Here is a 14,232-nt window from a genome sequence, read left to right on the forward strand (position 1 = left end):
ATGCTATGCATGAATCCAGAGCTTTGAAGGTGGCAAAAATGTGGAAGCACAAGGATTTAAGAGATTTTGTAAAGATATTAATGTGTGAATAGTCACAGATAAGAGCTTGGTTAAAGAAATGTTAATAGCTTAAAGATCCTTGTTTGCATCCTCACAAGACAGGCATATTGATATATTGTGCACTGTCAATGCTTATTTACAGCTCATGCAACTCTCTCTGGGGTATATTACAGCAGTTGTTAGCCTTCACTCTGGCTATGGTGGTCATCTCCCATGAATCACAACAAGTGTTTTTTGGAAGATCCTAGATCTAATGAATATCCATCAAAAGCTCCTTCTCACCAGGGCTTTTATGGATGACCATACTGTCATTCACTCCAAGTAGCATGTTTTATTGCAACAGTTGGATTTCTTCCTTAGCACCTCACTTTTGCCCATGCAGCAGCATCACTCAAAAAATGATGTAGCCATATAATAGGATTCCCGGCAGCTTGAAATGCAGTCTCTTCTGAAATTGTAAAGTGTGATAACAACAGCAGCAAACAAAACACAACTATTTCCAAAGTTGTCAATTTTGCGGTCCTGATACCATGTAGTTTCCAGGAAATTATTTAAATGTTAGCAATTTAGTTACTGGCATATAATGTCAATTTACCATCAGTGTTTCAGCACAGTGTCTTGGTGTCCCAGGACGGTTTTCTGGAAAGCAACTAGGGGTCCCAGGACAGGGCTTAGTGTCAGGACAGTTTACATCACCCCAGCAACAGTCAAGTACAGTTATCGCTTTCACTTCTACTGCATACTGCTGAATGTACATTTTGAAAGCTTTGTTGTTATCTTGTCACTCAATTCAGTGCAGAAATTGAGGGGATATAGGCCTACTGTGTTGTACACATTGTCATGAGGTTAGAGACTCTCCTTCTACATCCTAGCACTATGTGTGCAATAGTCAGTGTAGTGCAGCATCAACAATGCATCACATATGGGTGTATGACATCATATCGAACCCACCCCCAAAGTCCACTTCAATACTGCACATTTATGTCCATATTTAAGTCCATAAGAAAAAGAGAAAAGATCTCGAAAATGCAAAAAGGCCTTCAGACAATAAAAAGTCCAAAAGATGCAAAGAGCAGGTCATCCAACTAAAATATACACGAAGTGCACTTGTCCTTATAATTTCAAGCATTAACCATAAACATAATTGAACATAACTGATTCCACATATGTTATTTGTTATGCATCACTTCTTTCAGCAACTATATGCTTCAATGACCATGTCATAACACATTACACTATTCACTATTCAAGTATACTCACAAGCTGTTTTCATTCTATTTCCATATTAAGTTAATAACTATTTCAGGAAAACAAGAAAATAAACTTGTTGTTTCAAGTCTTCCCAATTCTTTGCTTTGTGTTCTAACACATACTTTGCACACAAAGCCTTTGGCATCCTTTATTGATTCCTTGATGCTCCCAAGATAAGTGCTGTTTCTTTTGGGATTCTCTCATCCCAACTCAGCTTCAGTTTGCATAAGCTTGGCAGGATCTGCTTTGTGACGAGTGTAACAGGAAAGCAAGGGGGTCAAAGGTGACAGAAAGGATTCCCCTTCTGGTCAGCTGATCAGGACTGTGTTTCCCAGTTCACACATAACACCATCATAGAGCTCACAGACCGTTTCCCAAAGCCATCTTAGCAAAGCACCATTGTAGGATCACACGTAACTGTAAGAGAACTCTTAGAGTGGTCTTGAGTAGTCGTAACGTGTCAAGACTGATCGCAACGACATGGCGCAGTGGAGACACCCACAGGATATGAAGGGAAAAGAGGAAACCTGCGCTTGAAATTGTTAAGACGCAAGTGTAAATATCATCACACACTTTATATGGGTCTCGTAGCCTATGGTTATTAAGGTGCCCTGCGGTCACTTGTCAGTTTGCTCCGTTGTAAAGTCTGGCAGAATTTCATTGTTTGTGTGCAATGTAGCCTATTTAATTCACCAACAATAACTTCTGCCAATAGTTTCAAATTGCTACAACAACCATTACACACATTATCACATATTTTGCATTTTGTACTTAAGTGGTTTTGGAGATAATGACGGCTTTCTGCACTCCGAGGGCAAACATCGGTACTTCAGCACCACAAATGTGAACAGCGGCCCTTAAGAGCAACTTTAAGAATGATCTTGGAGGCTTGTGCACGCACGTTTATGTATGGTGATCTTTGGGAAACAGACATAGAAAATCTAAGAACGTTCCTAGTATCCATCGTTGAGTTGCACGTAAGACTACGACGCATCATTATTGGGAAACGAGCCCCTGATTAGATGGCTATGCTGAATGTAAAATTGATTGCTTTCCACATTCCAAAGTGCTCTTTCCATGGGAAGTTGTTCCTTGCGGCTCAGATCCAAAGTTTGTGGTTCATTCTATAATACTTATAGATACATTTCAGTTTTTTTTCCAATATTTTTTCAATAAATAACCTAGATGTTTTCATGGTATACACCCTTAAGTGTTCAAACAAACTAATTGTCAAGCTTAATCTTAAATTACCTTAAACATATCTTTTTATTATATTATATTATTATTATATATATTATATCTTATTAAAAGTAATTTGCGTGTTTATTTTGTATGTAAACCATGCCATGGACAAAATATGTCATTTTAAACATAGGCCTATTATTACACATTTGAAACATACTTGTTTGAAAGTGCTTAAGTCCATTAACCACCGACAAAACGTTACATGACAAAAGTGACAAAACCATACTCTGTCATAACAACTCTGCCATATAACAACTCTGTCATAACAACTGATGAGTGACACAGTTGACAGTAACACAGCTGGACATTTCTGCCATTTTTCTGTGTTGTGCTGACTATAGACTGCAGAGCTTTCACCAGAATACCTTAATCAATTCATGTTTTTATAAGCTTTCAATAGTTCGCTCACTGAAATTTGGATTAAGCATGTATGCATACATCTTCGTTCTTGCTGGAGAACAGACTTCTCGTGATCATGCTGTCCACGCGGTGGACTGATCATCAAAGTGCTTCACAGGGTCCGCAGGGACCACTGCACTCGAGAAGCTGAGAGATCACGTGGCGTATTGGGCAAGATCGCTGACCGTGGTGCTGAAGTACTGCCACGGCCGAGAAATGTCTATGCAGCAAACATTCTCGAGCTCTGGAGTATGGGGCCCCACTGAGAGCTCAAGAAGTATCTGATTCTGCACCCGCAGATGGGTCAAAGACGTCCAACATGACACTGTTCTTCAGTGCTAACAGATGCTTTTGCTTACTGTAACTGTGAAAAACATGACATTTCAAAACATTTTTTTGAAAAGTGAATGCATGAAAGCCAAGCCAAAAAAAATATTTAAAAAAATCTCTTTTTTTGCATTTACAATAAGCAAAAGTATCCGTTGCACTGTTGGACGTCTTTGACCCAGATATGTATGTGTGAACTCTGAGCGGACAGCCCCCCTCTGAGCAATGGAGCAAGGTGAACTGGTAGCAAGCTAGGGCAAAACACCGGTATCTTCGTTCTCGCTGGAGAACGGACTTCTTGTGATCGTGTCACTCTCGCAGGAGAGTTGCTGTCCACGCGATGGACTGATCATCAAAGTGCTTCACGGGGTCCGCAAGGACCACTGCACTCGATAAGCTGAGATAGATTATGTGGTGTATTGCAAGACACCTGACGATTTGATCAAACCGCGGCGGAAGGGAGGCGAAAGGGGAGCGGGTGCGAGCGAGAAAGAACATTTCTGACTGGAGACAGCAGACAGGTGAGTGGAGAATAAATGCTGGATAGTTAATTAAGGGGCGTTCCAAATTTTCTGTGCGCTGAAATTCCACTGAATGACTGCAGAGCGGAGAATGAGATGCAGCTGGTTAAATAGGCGTGCCTATCTTTTCAAGCTGAATTCAGGCAAATGACAGTTGAGTGGAGAACAGAATGCAGGTGGTAAATTAGGTATGCCAAATGTCATTAAGCTTCTCTCAAACTTTCGTTTTTAACAAAACATGCATTTATCTGTATGCTTGTAAATATAGTCTCTAAATTAGGTTCTTATGAATACATTGGATGGACAATTAACCCTCTCTAAGACCATACAAAAGTATTGATATAAAATATTGAAGGGGTGAACTCAAAACTTACCAAATGTACCCCGTTTTATCTAGAATTGAATAAAGTAATATCAAATACAGCCTATGTGAGAGAGAGGTCTGAGTGAGGGATGGAGAGTGTGTGTGAGAAATAGTAGGTTTGAGTTCATTAGAGATAGAGAAGCAGAGACAGATGATGTAGCATATGTGTTTGAGAGGGGAAATGTGTGGGTGCAAAAGAGAGAGAAAAAGGGTGTGTGACTGAATGAGGAGAGATTGGGGAGTGTGTGTGTGTGTGTAGCACTGGCCTTCATGCATCAGGTCCACCATCTGTAGATATAACAGAGAAAAAAATCCCCTGCTTCCATTGACACATTATATAAAATACACACACACACACACACACACACACACACACACACACACACACACACACACACACACACACACACACACACACACACACACACACACACACACACACACACACACACACACACACACACAAGGGCTGATATCTCACTGATAGTTTTCTTTTAATGTGATTTCTAACTCACTTCTCTCTAAACTACATTGGTGGTGACAATATTACATATGATTTATTTATTGGCTGTGATAGGACAGCCTCCAATGATAAAAGAAAACAGAGTGACAGGGAGATGATTCGGACCCATCCCCATACCTGGAGTCAACACTCGGCACACTTTGTAATTCTTTGATCTCCGGATCCTTATTTCATCTCACTGTCTCCCTCCTCTGTTTTTATTCCTCTCCTATTTCTGACGTCGCTTCATTTCCACTTAACAAATTTTAAAGTTTCATTTTTCTTCAAGTTCAGCTTCCCTATCTGTGGGCCAAGAAGACCCTGTTGGTAGCAGTTTTGCAATCCTATTAGTTACAGTAGTAGTGCTCACCATGACTTACAAGGACCACCACATTGTCAGAAACTGATAAAGGAAAAAAGGAGGGTGTTACATGTGTAATATTTTGACTTATCGACGGTATTAATGTTTTGCTGTGTTGTTGATTTTATATACATGGGTTCTCAGTTTTTATCAACACGATGTTATGAGGAGGGGCAAGACACTAGCAGTCAACCATGTGAGCGAATTTTTTGACCGACAGCGGTTTTCAACAATCAGAGGTTGAGTTGTGCGCAGCTAGGTTCGCGCAGTCAGGTTATGTACAAAATTTAGAACCCATGTATTGGGTTGCTTTGTGGTGTGTGGGGAGCCTGTCTTTCTATTTATCTCCCAACAGACGATGCACAAGGAGAACCAAGCCGGTCAGATGAGAGCAGCGCCTTGACAGCAGCAGATGAAAACTCTGATAGCGCGTTCAGGCCGACTGAGAACCGTGCTGGAGCTAGGGTGACCACCTGCTAATAGGTTCAAGGTGGGACAAGGTATGCTTCGGAGGGACAATGTGGGACAGACCCTGACGTGCGCGCGCACTTAACGACACGCAAGTATAAATATATATTATTATTTTATTATTATTATTTTTTCATAGTGATGTATCCCCCTAAATCTTGGGCCTTATATGCCACAAGGCCTGAACATTGCAGATATGGCCATTATAATATCATGCAACCAATGTTTAGTTTTTCCTTTCTAAATAGGCCTACTGCAAATATAAAGTAGACTATAGATCAATGTCAGTGTCAATGTCAGTGCTTAACCCCCACAGCCCTAATAAATATTTGAATCAATAAATAAATGGGCAACATTTACACAGTTTAGACATTGTCAGCAGAAGTCTCCTTTAAAACAATAAGTGAACATAATTTCAATCTTTTGAAAATACCAGCTACACCTTGTCCATCTGTGCAGTTTTGCCAAATTGGTAGCTCATGAGGACCCATAGGGTACTTTGTAGGCCTACACCTTTTATAATAATAGCCTAATTTAGCAAGCTACATCACAGCATTTGGGGAAACACTTCAACAATTGGATAGAGTAGAGAGTAGTAGAGTAGAGTGTTTTATTGTTACTATAAAAATACAGTGAGATTATGTATTCTTAGCTGACAATTCCTGCTCTTATCTACTGTATATTCTTTTACAAATGCCAGGAGGGTTCGTAATGGATGCAGGGTGGCACCTAGTTGTAGTCCTCTACCGTGAATCACAGCATGTGAAGGGAAACTACTTGCATTTAGCAATAAACCAACCTAGGTAACTGAATTCCTGCTTCACTGATGCATTCTGTTGCAAAAGTCACGGACTAGTGTCTGTTTTCACATTGATCTAAGGTGGCACACTGTTGTTGGATTCTCCTAACTGGACAGAAAGTCAGCCTGCACTCGCGTTGCGATGTGCGCGTCGCATCGGTATTGAGAACTGCCGCTACCCGCGGTTAGCTTTCATAATATAGAACGCAAGGAAGAATCGGTCGGTTTGCTGCTGGGACAAGATGTTAAAAAGTAGCATGGAACGAAGTTATATCCCACCTCTGACTTGCTTTGATGCAGGTGGATCTTGGAACCACTGTGTGACTGCCTATGTCTCAGGAATAGATAGACTTGTTTTTTCTTCGAGCACAGATTATGTGGGACAAACTGTCAATTTGCGGGACGCATGATTTTGGCTTCAAACGCTGTACGCGCTACGCGGGACGGGTGGTCACCCTAGCTGGAGCCCGTTCCCGCACCTAATCGCGAGGCCGTCGTGTTCACGCCACAGATATTTGCGTTCGCGAATCGGAAAGTTGGTTCGCAATGCGAACCGCAAAATAGGCTACTAGGTTTTTCTCTGCGAACCGTAACGACAGCATGGCCGTCAGCAGGTTCATCCGGGTAACCCAGTCACGTGCGGAAAAACTTCAGAGCCCAGCATGAACACGGGCGGTTCACAGACAAGTCCTTTAGTGCCGAACGTAACTGGTGCGAGCCCCGGCACCGGCTCCGTTCTGGTCGGCCTGAAAGCCGTATCTGTGGATCCTCAGCTGACGTTGTCCGCATCCAAGAGATTACTACGCAAAGCCCATCCAGGTCCCCGGCCGCTGTAGTGGAGATTCAGTGCGCACCAAATCCCCGGGCTACAGTGCCCGGTGAAAGTAAGGCTTTATCAACTCGACTCCTTCTTGGCTTCTCCTTGCACCATTTTGCTGCCGTGTGTTTCTGTGTGTACACATAGCAAGACATTTGGTCCAACAATTACACACTAAAATGATTCCACAGTTACTGTGCCGTTCTCCTGAAGGAATACAACAAAACCTCAGGCCTTTTCAAAGTACAATGTAGGCCCTCCTTGTGCAACATTCAAAATGCTAACACATTTTTCAAAATTACAACTGTTGTGTGTAAAGATATCTCACACCTGTTATAGCGCTCCCTTATACGTAGTGTCCATGAGTAAAGTATTTTACCCAACATGGAGGCACTTTTACTCACTTCTTTATTGTCTCACAGAACTAGTGTGTGCTTAAGTTAGGTTAGGTTAGGTAAGGTTCTTTATTAGTCTCCACGAAGGAGAAATTTGTCTTGGAGACAGGGAGGTTGCAGCACCATAAAACGCATAGGACACATGACACCAACACAGGAAAACAAACAAGAGTAAAACAATAGAATTCACGCACAAGAACAACAGTGTACATGCTCAGAAGCACTGGATGTCCTAACCCACTGCCCCTCACCCATCCAGTCCATCCAGCAGGTTGATGTTATGGATTAAAATGATGTCTACGCCAGTTTCAATTAAGGGAGATATGGCCCTTCCAATATATGGTATTCCAGTTCCAATAAGGTGTGTGTGTGTGTGTGTGTGTGTGTGTGTGTGTGTGTGTGTGTGTGTGTGTGTGTGTGTGTGTGTGTGTGTGTGTGTGTGTGTGTGTGTGTGTGTGTGTGTGTGTGTGTGTGTGTGTGTGTGTGTGTGTGTGATGTTGTGAGGTGTTTGTGTAATGACCAGTCTAGTAGAGGTGGCAGATGATACATTCAGCTCTGTGGAAGTGGTACAGTGATGTCATACTGTAGATGTGGAAATCTTGAAACACAGGCACGAGATGTCCTAAAGACGTCATTATTGAAACATTCCAAAAAAGCGTTATGCTGCTGGTGCATTGTCAGAGCCAGTGACACAAGCAAGAATCACTGCTATCCGGCGTTGACACTCAGAGGGAAGACAGGGGACAAGACGAAACAAACATTATCTCATTGCGCCATGCTCAAGGTCACTTCAGGTGTTGTAAGGAGAGGTAACTGTGGGATTCTTACTCACAACCATATACTATAGTTCATCATCTCTATGAGTCTCAAAACTTCATCATATACTTCCCTGTTGCACTTTAATAAAGGGGCGTGCAAATGTAGGAGCAGTAGCAGTATTGTCCTTTTTGTTTTGTTTTCCTAACAGCATGTGTTTCCAATTTCTGCATAGCAATGCGGCACTCTCTCTCTCTGCCCCCTGGATGATACTGCCAGTATACATGTTGGTCTACTGCTCTTAAAGCAAGCATGTGCGATCGGTTGTTCGCGGTGACGTGCGTAATTTAAGACTCACGGCAAGCAAGGCCCATAGAAAGCTGCAGTGCTGCTCCGGGTCACCACCAGTCCATTACGGAAGGGAGGGCAAACCACAACTGTGAGTGTGCACCCCCAGATGCACGGTTCCAAATTTAAGGTGCATTAAACAACTAACCCCATAACTTCCCAATCACTTCCAAGCCATTACTGGTATCTAGGATGCAGTCTCCCTTAAAGTGGTACTCCGAGCCCTACCATGGCTCTAACCGTGGCACTGGGCTGCTACGCTGGCAACCCGGGTTCGATTCCAGCCCATGTCATTTGCCAACCCTTCCCCATTTCCCTCCCCATTTGCTTCCTGCCTACCTCTGCTACTGCTCTATCTTCAATAAAGTAAAAAAAAGTGTTTCTGCACATCTACAGTACTCTGACTAACTAGGAAATAATGGTCTTATGTCAAAATTAACTTTAAAGTTGAATTGAGACAGAATGAAGCAACATTACACACCGGCACGCCATACCAGTGTCCTCCAATACCTGTGGCATTGCAAGACCACTTCCCCCCTAGGACTACAGGCTGGGATTGCTGGCACTGTTTACCAACCCAATCTGATACAGAAAGGAGATAATAAAGCCTGTGGTTCTGTCAAGGACTCCGAAACTGACTCAGAACGAGATAGCCACAGAGCACGCCCTCACGTCCTGTCCCCTCCCAGGTGTCTCGCTTCCTCACGCCTTTCGTAAAGTCTTCACGAAAAAAATAGAGTAATTTTCGTGGTGCATTCACGTTATTGCCCGCCTTTCGTAAAGTCTTCACGAAAATAATAGATTAATTTTCACGCTGCCTATTCACTTGAATTGCCCCACTGCTGCTATGGTTATCCAAACGTCTGCAGGGGCGGGGAGGGGGTGCTGACAGAACACTGCTGATACACTCGGGACTCACTAATTCGACGCCCTTTCGGTACTTACGCCTTATGTCCCCTAAACCTAAACCTAAACCTAACCCTAACCCTAACCTTAACCCTAACCTTGACCCTAAACCTAACCCTAAATTGCTTGTTTGAAATGTTTGATTACCATATGACGGTAGGCTACCGAAAGGGCATCAAACTAGTGGGTCGCTAGGCAACAGTCGGGCAATTCAAGTGAATAGGCAGCGTGAAAATTAATCTATTATTTTCGTGAAGACTTTACGAAAGGCGGGCAATAACGTGAATGCACCACGAAAATTAGCCTACTCTATTTTTTTCGTGAAGACTTTACGAAAGGCGTGAGATACGGTTGTCCTCAGAGATGACACATGACAGTTTATACTAGAATTGCCGCAGCTACATGTCCAAATAAAAGTGAAATGCTCCACTTTGCTACATAAGCACTGGAGTTATACTCTCATTTCTTTGTTGTGGTTAGAATCGTAAGTTTTCACAAAACATCCGGTTAAAGATATCCTATTTCAGTGCTCAATCTAATGCTCTCTCTCAAGTCTCAGTTGACTTGTTGTGTATTACATAGACATAACCCAACAGAGTGCTGAGTTGCGTTTCTTTTTTTAATATATAAAAAGATATGTAATGGTTTGAAACAACAGTAACCCTAAGGGTACTTTAAAGTCACAGAAGTACACACACACACACACACACACACACACACACACACACACACGGTCACTTTCAAATGCAAATCAGCAGCCTCTAAAAAGGCGCGCCCTAATTCATTAACACATGGGTTGTTAGTGAGTATTGATTTTTCCTACTTGCCCAAATCTAATGTACCCTTTGGGTGTAAGATGCTACAAAGATTTATCTAAATGCTTATTTAAATCTAGGTAGCTTAGGGCTTGCTAGCGTGTTGGCTGTGGGCACCAGCATCTGGAGTGGTAACATTTACATAAGCTTTCTTGTATGGAGCATCATTAGTACTAAGGCAATAATACTTGAGCTTCATTGAAGTGCAGTGGAAAACACACCCCTTCAGCAATAAGAAGGAGCGGGTGTTTTACAGGTTTCACATCAGTATTGTTCTGATTTCGCACTGTGTCTGTGTACCGGTAGGTATGAAAGGTACAGGTAACGTATGCACTGCCACACGACACACACACACACACACACACACACACACACACACACACACACACACACACACACACACACACACACACACACACACACACACACACACACACACACACACACACACACACACACACACCTCTTCGAATCTAATATGTAGAGCATTGCTAAAACTACACAATTGCTGAAAACTATCCAAAGGCTGAGCTCACAAGCATTTCAGAGAAGTGTGTGTTAGTTGTCTTAGACCATGAGCCAGGGTCTTTATTGAGTCCATTACCAAAAATAAGCTACCATACCTTTTTTGAAAGCTTGTGTAGCATATTGCATTTCTGTGCCTTTAAGATTTCATGTGACTGATGGGCACCACCAATTGCCTGTATTTGGGTTATTTTAAAAGCATGACATAGGCTTTAATTGTTTGTGGTGTTTTCATCTGTTTGGGTCCAACCCTTGCCATTTGAAAAAGCCCAAGAATGTAGGATGATTCATGGAAAAGTGGCAGTGGCATGGAGTGGAGTTGTTTCTGTTACTGCCGATGTGGCTTCTCTACAGCAGGACCAAGTTTATTTTGACCACTGACCGTGCTACTTCACTGATTGGCTGTACGCATTTCAGTCTATATATAGCTCTTTGTTGGATTGTACCTTAACTGTGTATGAATCTCTCTTACTGCCATTTCATCGCTGGAAATTGGGCTGATGTCATTTTTCGTCCTATTTGAGTTTGGCTGTGCTTCTCTGGTCGTGGTCGGTTGTTATTTGTTCTCTTTGTTATGATTTCTAAAGCAACATTTTTGTTTGTAACTTATGGTGTACACCTGGTGATAGGGTTTCTGCTTTCACTTTCACAATCAGTACCCTTTAGGTTTTTTTCCACATGCAACCTGGCTGTGCCGTGCCATGTCGTGTCGAGCTGAATGGTGTTTGTGTTTCCATTACAAACCGTGTTACACGGAGTATGGTTGGAGTTACGTTTTTGGCCTTGTCATAGCGTATAGGCTAATTGACTTGACGAAACGCTGACATATACTGTAGCTCATCTATCAAAGTAGGCTAGAAATAGTTTCAGTGTTTTAAATGTAAACATGACAAAGGGTCTTTATTTCATTGTATGTGGGAGTGCCCACTTTCCTTATCATTTTGGAAGAAAGTGCTAGAGGTTGCTAGTCAAATCATTGACGAAGAAGTGCACATTAAGCCAAAGCTATGCCTGCTGCACATTTACCCGGAGGACTTTGCCCTCTCTGGAGATGGTGCAACGGCTTCTAAATATCTGTTTTTTGGAGGCCAAGCGTTGCTTGGCCAGAGAGTGGAAGTCGGAAACAGCATGTGTGTTGGCGCAATGGTTAAAGAGAATTTGTTATACTTTATTTTATTTATTTTTTTTACCCTGTGAGACCAAAGACAATTTTCATGCTTACATGACAATAAAGTATAATCTAATCTAATCTAATCTAATCTTTAAAGGGGAAATTAAACAAGTTTTGGAATATTTGGTACATGTTTTATGATTTTCTTAGGGGTAATGATATTGAAGTAGAGGGCTGGGATACTGTGGGAGTTTAAATGGGAATTTGTTTTGTTGTACTCTAGTAGGTTTTTGATTGTTGGGATGATGATGGTTATTGTGTTTTTTTGTTTTGTTTTTGTTTTTGCTTTTTATTATTATGCATATTGTTGTTTTTGTGTGTGTGCCTTGGGTTTGGGGTGGGTGTGGTTTGTGATGTTGTGTTGGATATAATAAAATATTTATAATACTTATGTAGCAGGGCGCACTAAAATGTAGCAGGTAGAAATGACAGTGTTCAAGGAAGTTTGTCCCTTGTCAGCCTCGATACCTGAATGACGCCACGGGATCTCCTCCAGCTAGCCTGTTAATTAATTGGCTTTTCAGTACTCATTTCAACAAGCTTGCATTCCTCTTAGAGTAAACTATAGGTACCTACCTTGCTTGGCACCATCAGCAAGAGCAAAGCCCAAAGGCAACGAATACCCGGATACAGAGGGACCTCCAGCAAGCATTCCCATTTAATTTGTTTTTATAGAAACAATGGCCTAGCTGCCACTTACTGGTTAGCCAATCACAGGCTAGCTGAGTCCCGTGACGTCATTCAGGTATCGAGGCTGACAAGGGACAAACTTCATTGAACACTGGCAGTTCTACCTGGTATATTTTGGTGCGCCCTGCTACACTTAAGAAATGTCTGAAAAAAAGAAATAGTTTCAGTGACATCATATTTGGATACTAACATGTTGATTTCTGCCTTCAATTTAAATTTCATAATAATACAGTGTAAAACCAAAGAGCATTCCAAGGGAGTTGATCTGGTGGCCACCATGATTATTTTTTGATTCACCGGTGAGAGCGAGCTGACACACGGCATTCTGGATAGTAGGTAGTAAAAGACCCGCTCAGCTCGGTTCAGCCGGCCATAAAGTAGTGAAAAAACCCACAAAGCCACGAGTCAGATTTTTTTTCAATTCACTATCTGTTATCTGTTATCAGTCTGAAACATGTCACAGAATACTTTATAATATGAAATGTTATCTTTTTAAAGTAAAAGATAAACAATTCCCAGAATGAAACGAATGTCCAATAGTTTGTTGATTTAAGGACTGTGGTATCGTAGAACTCCTTAACTATGCAGTAGATTCTGGCTTTATTCCTGGTAGGTCTTGTGTGTGCGTGTGTGTGTGACAGAGAGATAGGGAGAGAGAGATAGAGCAACCCCTCACTTCTCATTACAGCTTATGATGAAATGAATTGTAACGTGTGAACGTGTGTTTGTGTGTGTCGTGGCAGCCTACGCTAAACTCACCCGACGGCCTGTCTCCTGAATCATAGATTGATGCCGTCTGCTGTGGTCCCACATGAACATGGAGGAACAGACCGCTCACTGAGGACATCAAACTTAAATATTATCCACATTACTTCCCTGCCCCTGTTCCCTTCCCTCCCTTTATTGAATTTGACCCACACATTCGAAGGTCATCTCTTTTTAGCCTAGCTAATGAAGCCCTTCTTGCAAAGGTTCTTCTCCATTTATTTTGCTGTATACCTTACATTCAGCACAATCACAACTAGCTGTTATGAGGTTTTTGTATGAAGTGAAAGAATGAGAGAATATGAAAACTACAGAGTAAAAGGTTGAGCAAAGCAGCTCTTGAGATTACAGAGGTGTTACAGCATGGTGCCATTAACATTTTAAAGCAAACCATTTCATGCCCTGTCTGCTTTGGGCGTCTACATACCACTGAGACTGAAAGAAGAGGAGACATGCTCCCATCTCCTCAGTCCAACATGTGCTCTGTGACAGATATACATTTGGGGAACACAAATGAGACCCATCCAATTCATTGCCGTTTGTTCTAATCCACTAAGTATGTCTTGGCAAGCTTATTGTAGTTCTGGTTCTCACTGCATGCATGCAACAGCCATGGCTCTCATTTGACTTTTGGAAAACAATATTTTCTCTTTTTCACACATTCACTTTGTTTGTAATAAAATAAAGGAAGTCAATGTAATTCCTCCCTCCTGCCAGTAGTCGTTTTCAACGACATGAACAAATTAA

Source organism: Engraulis encrasicolus, chromosome 16 (assembly GCF_034702125.1).
Source record: "Engraulis encrasicolus isolate BLACKSEA-1 chromosome 16, IST_EnEncr_1.0, whole genome shotgun sequence".
In the NCBI taxonomy this organism is placed as follows: Eukaryota; Metazoa; Chordata; class Actinopteri; order Clupeiformes; family Engraulidae; genus Engraulis; species Engraulis encrasicolus.